The sequence below is a fragment of the Paramisgurnus dabryanus genome, chromosome 9 (assembly GCF_030506205.2).
Source record: "Paramisgurnus dabryanus chromosome 9, PD_genome_1.1, whole genome shotgun sequence".
Taxonomy (NCBI): Eukaryota; Metazoa; Chordata; class Actinopteri; order Cypriniformes; family Cobitidae; genus Paramisgurnus; species Paramisgurnus dabryanus.
The window spans coordinates 41,995,356-42,006,724 of NC_133345.1; the positions used below are offsets into that span (position 1 = coordinate 41,995,356).

General features: G+C 44.9%; 1 non-coding gene across 1 annotated transcript; it reads right to left on the reverse strand.

Moving 5' to 3' along the window:
• Positions 1 to 11,204: 11,204 nt before the first annotated feature.
• On the reverse strand, positions 11,205 to 11,369 carry LOC135752680 (U1 spliceosomal RNA). Its single transcript, XR_010533213.1, has one exon. It is a non-coding gene; the product is annotated as a U1 spliceosomal RNA (small nuclear RNA).

Here is an 11,369-nt window from a genome sequence, read left to right on the forward strand (position 1 = left end):
ACCGGAATAGACGCAGCCAAAGGGGGAGCCGGCGAAGGCGCTGGCTTTTGGGGTGGAGGCTAGCGGGCATTTAACTCTATACGTTCTCATTGTATAACCCAGAGGTAGAACGTTGAGCTAGCAAATCAGAAGTTCATGTTTTAATGCAGGATCTGATCCACGCTCATGAGAGAGAGAGAGAGATAGAGAGAATTTAGAATTTTCAAAAAACCTTTATTACAAATTAAAACATTTTCATAACCTCAAATCAGAAAAAACAAAGAAAAAAATATATATAGTAACGGAAATAACAAAAAAATAAGCCAACATAGGAGCAAAGAACAAATCATCTTCAATAACCAGACACAGAGCTCCTCCATAATACCAAATCAATTCAAAAGAAAGAAGATCATTCATTGCTTTAAAGTATCTAAAACCAATAAGGATTCTAGATTTAACTTATTTTAAAAACTGCTAATGTATCATGGCTTCCGGGTCTGTCAACGTTGCTGTGGTTTTTCGACAGCTGTAATATGAAGGGTAGAGTGAAAAAAAATATTTAAGTGTTTTGAACATCCCAATTTGTTCGTTTACTTAGTATTTTCTTAATGTTTTCGAGTTAAAAAATAATTCTTAAATCGAGATACATTTACTTAATAAGCAAAGTGGCTTAGAATTTAAGTCTTGTTTACTGAAATAAATTCTAAAATGTAATAGGTTAAGGCTTAAAACAAGTAAAAATATCTGCCAGTGGGGTAAGAAAAATAAACCTAAATTGAGTTTATTATTGAATTAAGTTGAAACTAGAATTAAGTTTATTTTTCTTACCCCGCTGGCAGATATTTTTTATTTGTTTTAAATATAAACCTGTTGATTTTTATAATTTATTTCAATTATTACAAAGTATGCGATCTGATTTTTTTAATCGCGGTGTTTCTTTTATTCCTCGTTTCTTTTCCGTGCATTTGCTTTATTTATTTATTTTTGCTTGTTGCATTTAAATGCACATTTGATTTGTTGCCACATTATTATGTGTTAATGTATTTTTTAACATGTTTATCAACAAAAAGTGCGTTATTATAATTAATTATATAGCTGTGAAATATATACAACAATTCCCAGCAAAAACAAAACGTTTTTATAACAATTTTCTATTACAATACATAATATCTTAAGCCACTTTGCTTACCAAGTAAATGTATCTCCATTTAAGCATTGTCAGATATTCACTAGAAAACAAGACAAAAACAGTAAGTAAGATATTAATTTACTTTTTTCTTTCAAACATAAATTTACAGACGGCTGGAAATTTTTAATAAAATAACTAGACATACCTATTCGGGTCTGCTCCCGTTTGCTGTGATGACGGGGGACTTAGTCCAAAGCACATTTTGAGGAATACGTACACATTTTACTTCTTTTTTCTTTGAAATTAATTATGCATACACTATGGATTAAAAATGTCCCGACTGCGAACCTGATAAAACCCAGGTAAAAAGCAAATACAAATAAACCATTTTGATTTAGCAAAAGTTTACAAATAAATGCACTCCTTGCACACAACAAGCACGTCTAGTTACCATTCATATTTTGCGTGATTTAAGTTTCGTCGCATACATTTTGGAAGGCACACGATAAAAACAAAATAAGGCTTTTAATGTATGCCGACCTCATTCTCCGTTGAGGGCTTATCAATCATAATAAACGCTGTTAACTCTTCTCATTGAATGGTCTAAATCCAATGCTGGTAAAGAAATCAAATGTGCATTTAAACGCAACAAGCAAGCCGTAAAGCAATGGATGCAGGCAAACAAACGAGGAATAGCACATACACCACGATTAGATCATCGGGTCGCATACTTTGGAATTAATAAGAAATAATTATTCAGTCTAAAGAAATAAGAAGTAAAATGTCTAAGTATTTCTCCAAATGTGCACACTCATTACAATAAACGGGAGCAGACACGAATAGTTATGTATGTCTCGTTATTTTATTTAAAATTGATAAGCTGTCTAACATATGATATATTTTGATAATACGAAATGCTAAAAAAATAATATAACACCAATCGACAATATCTGTTATTGTTATTTTTACAAGTAAATTCATGTGTAGGAGAAAACAAAGCAGCTGTCAGTCCATACTATATTGAGTGGCCATCGTAGTGGTGCAACCTGAACGATGTTTTCCCTACTTCCGGTCAAAGCCGCCATTTTGTGAAATAGGCATATAGGTGAGGCTGGAGCACGCGGCCATTGTCTCTGTTCAACAAAACAAGTATATATATACACATACGCATATTTTTCCTCAATCAATCACCGAATACAAGGTGCAATTCGATGCCAACTGACCCTTCTCTCTGGTTTCATGTTTGTAAGGAAAATTAAGGGGGAAATTACGATAGCATTTCAGCCAAACATTCATTCGTGCCACGCTGCTTTTCTTTGAACGAAAAAAAACCCTCTGCTCCCCCTACACAATTTCTTCTCCTGTTATTTTATGCTTAAAACAAGCAAATAAATCTGACTACAGGGTAAGAAAAAATTCGTGAACTTTTCCCATAAACACTTAATTCAAGAAAAATTGTCCCACCCCACTGGCCATTTTTTATCCACAATACACATTCGATGGCTGCAGGCACCATTGTCTTTGTTCAACGCAAACAATTCTGTTGCGTTTTTCTTTGAACGAAGTGCTCCGCCTAGATAATTTGACCCATATTCACATGGGTTTGTTTCTCGTTTTTTTTCTTTGAGAACAATCTATATAGCGCCTTCCACAATCGTTTTGGTGTTAGCTTTACGTAAAATAGAAACACAGAAAAGTACTGAGCGATGGAGAGACCACGAACGCGGAACGTATTATGGACCACGGACTGGCAAACAAACTGGCAACCACGCACTAAAGAAGCAAACTCTGATTTTAAACTCACCTTATTTGTCCCCGGAAAGCGCCAGAGTCGATGCACGGAGTGGACGGAACAAGCCTCGCTTCCATAGCCGAAGGTCAAAAATCCATTTAAACGTGTAGTCCCCGGTGTCCACTCGATCTTACCCAAAAAGCCGAGAAGCGATACCGCAATGGCATCCGGAGAAGGCGCTGGCTGTCGGGATGGAGGTTAGCGGGTCAGAGGTCCGGCACTGAAGGTCTGCGTTCATTATTCACCGTGTGCATTTCACTCTATATCCACTTTCTAATGTATAGCACTTGATAAGGATTAACAGTTTAAAAACAGAAATGCAAGACATCAGAAAATACATTTATTTTTTACTTTCATAACATGAGAGGTGTCATACAATAACAAATATGAGCTTTAAAATCACATTCCTAAGTTAAAAATATACATAAAAATAGATATATGGATCATTACACAAATCACTACTCAAAGGACCTATGTTAAATAACTGCTTCAATATTAATTAACAATAACATTTGGCCAAGGCAGTCCTTGTAAATAGACATATAAATAGACAAATAAAATCATGACATATATGCCGTAGAGCCTGAGATAGAGAAAAATAATAAGGAATTCTGCTTTTACTACCATCTCAGAAATATTGCCAGAATTAGAGGTTCCCTTTCAATACGGTTCACTTCGCATTGCGTCAGTTTGCTGACGCTATGGGGGAAACTCCTGTTTACTCCGTGATTGAAGCCTATTGGTTAACGTCTGTAGAAAATACAGACCAATGACGTTTGAGCCCGCGCGGGGGCGTGGCACACGTCCCTATATAAGCCGGTGAAATACGTCAAGAGCTCATTACTTTTCTCCTTCAGCGCGAACCTTCTCGCTGCTCCGAAGAAGAAGCCCTTACTCGCCGTCGATCCAAGCACTGCAGCGGACTACAACACACCAGCGTGTTCCCCTGCCGCTTTCCGGTGAGCCTACAAGAGTATCTAAAAGAGCAGAAGCGCGTTGAGATAATGTCGCTTCGGCATTGCGGCTCCTGCCGAGCCCCTTTGCCCGTGGAGGATTTCCACAAAGAGTGCGTCATCTGTCTGGGTCCTGCCCACGCCGAGGCCGTACTCACTGAGGCGGGCTGCGCCCACTGCGAGCTCCTTCCTATCGCGGTGCTGCGCTCCCGCCTCGATATCTTTAAACGGAAGGCTTCCCGTGCTCTCCCGCCTAAACAGCAGCGGAGCCGTGAAGCTGGAAGACACCCTGAGACCGAGTCCACGCCGGCTCATCCCCCGCGTGCTCTGTCTCCCCGCCGTCATCCTGTCACCTTCGCCCGTGAGGACTTACGCCCCCTGCCGAGTGCTAGCGGCATGGTTTCCTTTGGGTCCGGTGACAACTTGGAGATGATGTCATCCTCTGAGGAGTTGGAGGATTGGGCGGCTTCGGATGACGACGCCCACGCAGCCGCCGCCGATGAACCTACCGAGTCGCGTCCTCACGACTCTGAGCTCATCCGCATCTTGACGCAAGCTACGGCGGAGCTCAATATCAAGTGGTCGCCGCCGTCAGAGCCTCAACTCAGCCGGTTGGACGAGTGGTTTCTGCAGCCCGGGCGCCGTCAATCATCCCGCCAACGGCAGGCGCCGTTTTTCCCTGAGGTTCACCAGGAGCTCACCAAATCCTGGCGTGCTCCCCACTCCACCCGAGCTCAGAGCGCCGTCTCCCACGTCCTCTCCGTAGTGGACGGCGCCGACGAACACGGCTACTCTAAGATGCCGCCGCTCGAGGAAACTGTCGCCGCCCATCTCTGCCCGTCTTCAGCCGGCGGATGGAGGGCTAAGTTGAACCATCCGTCGAAGCCCTGTCGCCTGACATCGACCCTGGCGTCGAAATCCTACGCCGCCGACGGACACGCTGCATCCGCTCTCCATACGATGGCGGTACTGCAGGTATACCAGGCAAAACTCCTCCGTGACATGGACGAGTCAGGTCCGGACCCGTCGACCTTTCAAAACCTGCGCAGCGCGACTGATCTGGCCCTTCGCGCCACTAAAGTCGCCACTCAGGCTGTAGGAAGAGCCATGGCCAGCCTGGTTGTTCTGGAGAGACATCTGTGGCTGAACTTGACGGAAATCAAGGACACGGACCGGGTTGCCCTTCTTGACTCGCCCGTGTCACCGTCGGGGCTCTTCGGCTCCGCTGCGGAGGGGTTCACCCAGCGCTTCACTGAGGCACAGAAATCGTCGCAGGCTATGCGGCATTTTCTACCGAAACGATCTGCCTCAGCGTCTGAGACCGGCCGCCCAAAACCGCCGCCAACTCAACGCCCTAAGCCAGCACCAGCTCAGCCCCAGCCGAGAGCTGAACCGGAGGTCAAGCGCCAGCGTCCTGCACGACCGGCTGGCCCGCCTCGACGCCGCGGTCCCCGTCCTAGGATTACGCTGGACCCGACGCCGGCACCGCCTCCCTGAAGAGAGTCTGAGGAGGAAAAGAGGCTCTGGTCCCGCTTCGGCCGGCCCGCCCTCGAAAGTTCTGCGTGTTTCAGTCCCCTCGGGCGCTGGACACACCCTCGCTGTAACAGCGAAACACAAATTTTTACCTTTTCACAAAAAGAGCAAATTTCCTCCTCTGTACACACAAACACACACACACGGCTTAACGTCCATAAGCATATCGACGCTCGCCGTCAAATTTCACGTTTGGCAATCCACCCCCGGTATGCCGGGCTGGATTCTAAACGTAATCCAACACGGTTATTCACTTCAATTCGCCCGGAGACCACCCCGGTTTCGCGGCGTTCTCTACACCACTGTCCCAGACGATCGTATACAGATCCTCAGGGAAGAGGTGCGTTCTTTATTACTAAAAGACGCGATAGAGACGGTCCCGGCGGATCAAAGCGAATCAGGCTTTTACAGTCGTTATTTTCTCGTTCCAAAGAAAGACGGCGGCCTCAGACCGATATTGGATCTACGCGTTTTGAATCGCGCTCTTGCCAAACGGCCGTTCAAAATGCTTACAGCCAGACGAATCATGGCGTTAATTCGACCGGGCGATTGGTTCATATCAGTGGATCTGAAAGACGCTTACTTTCACATTCCGATAGCGCCACGTCACAGGCCGTTCCTAAGATTCGCGTTCGACGGGACAGCATACCAGTACAAAGTTCTGCCCTTCGGATTATCTCTGGCACCACGCACATTTACCAAATGTGCGGATGCGGCTCTCGCCCCTCTCAGACAGAGCGGCATCCGCATATTGAATTACCTCGACGATTGGCTTATTCTGGCACAGTCAGAGAGGGAAATTACTGCGCACAAGACCGTTGTACTCCAGCATTTGGAGAATTTGGGGTTCAAAATCAACCTCCAGAAGAGTTTGCTCACCCCCACGCAGCGAATCACGTTCTTAGGCACGACGCTCGACTCATTAAAGATGCGGGCATGGCTTACACAGGAACGCGCGCTCACGGTCAGACGCGAGGCGGCATCGTTCAAAGCGGGTTCACATCTCCCTCTCAAACGATTCCAGAAAATGCTGGGTCTGATGGCAGCAGCATCCCCACTAATACCGTTGGGAATGCTGTTCATGAGGCCGCTTCAGTTTTGGTTGAAAGCGAAAGTTCCGCCCCGTGCTTGGTTGTCGGGCCGCTTATTAATCAAAATCACGTACAGCTGCGTGAAAGCGCTTTCGATATGGACATCCCCTCACCTTTTCCTCTCGGGCACGGAGCTCGGCTCCGTGAGCAGGAGGAAAGTGGTGACTACGGATGCGTCTGCGACGGGTTGGGGCGCTCACTGCGACGGCGAGCTCGCCTTCGGTGCGTGGAACAACCAGTTGTCTCAGCTACATATCAACCACCTCGAGATGTGGGCGGTTATCTTAGCGCTGCGACACTTTCGACCGAAACTCCAACATCAACACGTTCTAGTGCGGTCGGACAGTATGACGGTGGTTTCGTTCATAAACCACCAAGGAGGGCTGAGATCTCGCTCCCTATCCAGGCTGGCGAAACGGCTTTTATTATGGGCTCACGCGAACGTACGTTCGTTAAAAGCGACTCACGTACCGGGTGTAGCCAATACGGGTGCAGACATTCTCTCGCGCAACGGTCCGCCGCCGGGAGAATGGAGACTGCATCCTCAGACGGTCGAGAGAATTTGGACCGTCTTCGGCCGGGCGGAGATCGATCTGTTTGCATCAGACGAGAACGCGCATTGCCCGATCTTCTTCTCGAGACATCACGATGCCCTGTCGCAAGCATGGCCGGCGTGTCTTCTGTATGCTTTTCCTCCGGTGGCCCTGTTACCACAGGTCCTTCAGAGGATAAGAGAGACGAAATGCGCGATAATTCTGGTCGCTCCGTTTTGGCACAATCAACCGTGGCTCCCCGACCTATGGCAGCTGAAAACATCAGCACCATGGCCAGTACCGCTGAGGAAAGACCTCCTATCTCAGGCGAGAGGGACGATATGGCATCCACAGCCGGAGCTATGGAATCTACACGTTTGGTCTCTGAACGGCAACCTTCACGCCTTTCAGGACGAGTGTTAAATACTCTAACTGAAGCTAGGGCCCCATCTACCAGGCGCCTTTACGCTCAAAAGTGGTCTATTTTTTCTGATTGGTGCACGACGAAAGACTTAAACCCAAACACCTGTGAAGTGGAGCATATTCTCTCCTTTCTGCAGGAAATGCTGGACAGCGGTCGCGCGCCCTCGACGCTTAAAGTGTATGTGGCGGCGATAACGGCGAATCACGCCCTTATCGCCGGTCGCACCGTGGGAAAACATGATCTAATCATTAAATTCCTCAGAGGCGCTCGCAGACTACACCCACCGCGACCTAACACGGTCCCGTCTTGGGATCTGTCCACGGTCCTGAAAGCGCTGCGCGGTCCCCCTTTCGAGCCCCTCGAGCAGGCTGACCTGCGCGCTCTCTCGTTTAAAACCGCTCTCCTCCTGGCGTTGGCATCGGTTAAACGAGTGGGCGATTTACACGCGTTTTCAATTGACCCGTCGTGTCTGGAATTCGGTCCTAACGATAGCAAAGTGATCCTTAGACCGAGAGCGGGATACATTCCTAAAGTTTTGACCACGCCATTTAGAGTTCAGGTGGTTTCACTTCTCGCCCTTCCAATGGCGGACGGCGAACAAACCCCGAACACGCTCTGCCCCGTCAGAGCGTTAAGAATATACACGGACCGTTCTGCCTCATACCGCAAGTCAGATCAGCTGTTCGTAAGCTTCGCACAACATTCCTTAGGTATGCCGCTCACTAAACAGAGGCTATCTAAATGGATCGTCGAAGCCATTGCTTTGGCTTACGCCTCCCTGAATGAACATTGTCCAGTTGGTTTAAAAGCTCACTCCACGAGGGGTATGGCTTCATCTTGGGCTTGGTCTACGGGGATTTCTATCGTTGACATTTGTAACGCGGCCGGCTGGTCCTCGCCGTCTACGTTTGTCAGATTTTATAGCCTGGATGTCCCTGCCTTACAAGCACAGGTCTTATCGGCTTAATGATTCACGCGATTGCGTTTCTGTATGCCTTCACGGTGCGTTGCTAGCTCACCGTCATGGCTACCTATTAATAAATCATGCACAGCTCGCGGCGCGCTCAGGGAACCCGCTGTCTCGTGCTCTATTGTATATGCATCATGGTGCGTTTAGAAACTTCACTGTATGCGTATTACTGTCTCATATATGGTGCTTACACTTGCGCTCGCTAGAGCTATGTATATGCTGGGTTAGGGCCACATGCAGTGTCTCTCCGGTAAGGGCACCTCAGTCCGTTGTGTATGCACGGCGGGATGGGATTACGTTCCCCCATAGCGTCAGCAAACTGACGCAATGCGAAGTGAACCGTATTGAAAGGGAACGCTTAGGTTACTCATGTAACCCCGGTTCCCTGAAATAACGGGAACGAAGCATTGCGTCGCTGGCCGTGCTACAATCGTCTACGCAGCGAGTGTTATTCGGCTGCGCGCTTCAGTCGAATAATAATGAGCTCTTGACGTATTTCACCGGCTTATATAGGGACGTGTGCCACGCCCCCGCGCGGGCTCAAACGTCATTGGTCTGTATTTTCTACAGACGTTAACCAATAGGCTTCAATCACGGAGTAAACAGGAGTTTCCCCCATAGCGTCAGCAAACTGACGCAATGCTTCGTTCCCGTTATTTCAGGGAACCGGGGTTACATGAGTAACCTAAGCGTTTTGTCTCAAGACAGGACTTAGAGAAACTTGTTCATGCTTTCATCACCAGCAGGGCCGATTATTGCAATGGTCAATGGATTTAAAAAGTACTGTTTCTTGTTTAAAAACCACTTCATGGCTACAATACATGACAGATATGCTAATCGAATATGAAACCGATTACTCGGATCAATAGGATCAGGTCATTTAGAAAAAACAAGGGTTCACTCAAAACAAGGTGCCTCAGCATTCAGTTATTATCAGCTTTCAGAAGAGATCAGATGTGCTTCAACAGTAGACACTTTTAAATCTAGATTAAAAACACATCAGTTTAACTTTGCATTTACTGAATGATTTAAAACAGTACGAATAAAACAGTACAAAAGAATAAAACAGTATGAACCTTACCTGTTATAAAGGGAATGAAGCTTACGGTATGGTGCTTACCTGCAGAAATAAATAAAGTACAATAAGAACACACAGAACTTCAATTTTCAAAATTATTTTAACATTAAATGATGATTATTTTACTGGTTTACCTGTTTGTGATTACCACAGGATCCCGTCACCTGGCTGCGGTCTTCATTTGGTGAACGGTTCTTCACTCATAATTGACCTATACAAGAAATAGAGAAGAATAATAAGCAATTCTGCTTTTACATGTAGATGTGTGCCCCAAGAACACAGACACACCGGCTCCAAAAAGTTTAAACAGTACACATTTCTGTTATTTTAATGTGGCAAATGTGTCAGCTTTAAAAGAAGCATACATTACCTTTTAAAGAGGAAATACCTTTTGCATGAAATACCTTTACTCCCAGCATAAGCAAGCAATTTTCAAAATGCTTTTAAAAGTAAATAGTGATTATTTTACTTGTTTACCTGTTTGTGATTACCATGGAATCCTGTCACCATCATTTTTAAGCTTGTAAAGCAAATAATGAAATATTGACTTAGTAGGAAAAAATATTTTGGAAGTATCGTGATAAATGATGAAGAAAATATTTTGCAAAGTGATGGTTAGCACACGGTTGATGGTACCTATTAAATTCCATCATATTTTTTTATTCCTACTATGGAAGTCAATGGTGACTATCTGCTGTGGGTTTACCATCATTCCTCAAAATACCTTCTTTTGTGTTACTCAGAAAAAAACTAATCCTCGTGTTGTTGTAAGCCTGTATGCATGAGTAAATGATGACAGAATTATCATCATAAATTGAAATATCCCTTTAAACTGTATTTCCCCCCTTAAACCTAAACTTATTTTCCTACAGCAAGTCATTTAGGTAATCAAGAAAATACTTTACCCGTTGTCTTTGTGAGTTAAACAAATACAGCTACGCTTCCAGGTCTGTCGACGTTGCTGTGGTTTTTCGACAGCTGTAGTATGAAGGGTAGCGAATGAATGAATACATTGCAAAAAATCATTTCTTACTTGTTATTTCGAACTGTTTTAACTATACAAATATCTAGAAAGTCTTAAAATAAGATGCATTTTTTGATGAGCAAAATGCCCTAAGAAAATAAACCTAGCCTTTAGGGAGAAAAAACTCAGAATTTGGGCTTAAAACAAGCAAATAAATCTGCCAAAGGGGTAAGAAACAAATCTAGATATAAACACTTAATTCAAGAAAAATTGTCGTAGCCCATTGGCAGATTTGTTGGCTTGTTTAATGTACATGCATGTACAATATTTCAATTTGTCTTGTATTTATTAGCATTTTGTATTGCCCAACGCTGTCTAGGTTGTTTAACTGTTGTCATTTTCTTATAAAAGCCTTTATAATTTATTAGTTTGGATGATTGCCATTCCCGAGAACCTCTTATATTGGAAGTAAAAGAATCATCTAAGCATTATTTTGTGCTCTTAGACATGTAGCCGTTTGATTGTGGTTCTATTTAATGGCTAGTCTATTCGTTTGGAATGGTCAAACGGCTATTAGATTTTCACTGACAGCCCAAATTAAGCCTTGTTTTAGCCTAGACACTTATTCGCTGTCTATTAAAAGTTATGTAGTCGTTGAATAGCCGCTTTTTTGATGACTAATGTATTCTTGGGCCGTGGTTAGACGTCTCTTGGATTTTACGTAAAACGACAAGCGAATCTATTTTTAACACAAAGGTCAGGGGAGAGCGCGAACGCAGTCCCCCACTATCAGAAATTTTGCAGTCGAGATTCCCACATTTGGGGAATTCGCAAAGGGTCAGCCCAACCGGAGTGCAATGGCTGAGCCTCGCCCTGGGTGAACCACCTTCATGATCATGGTGTCTCCCCTGCCAGGTAAGTAT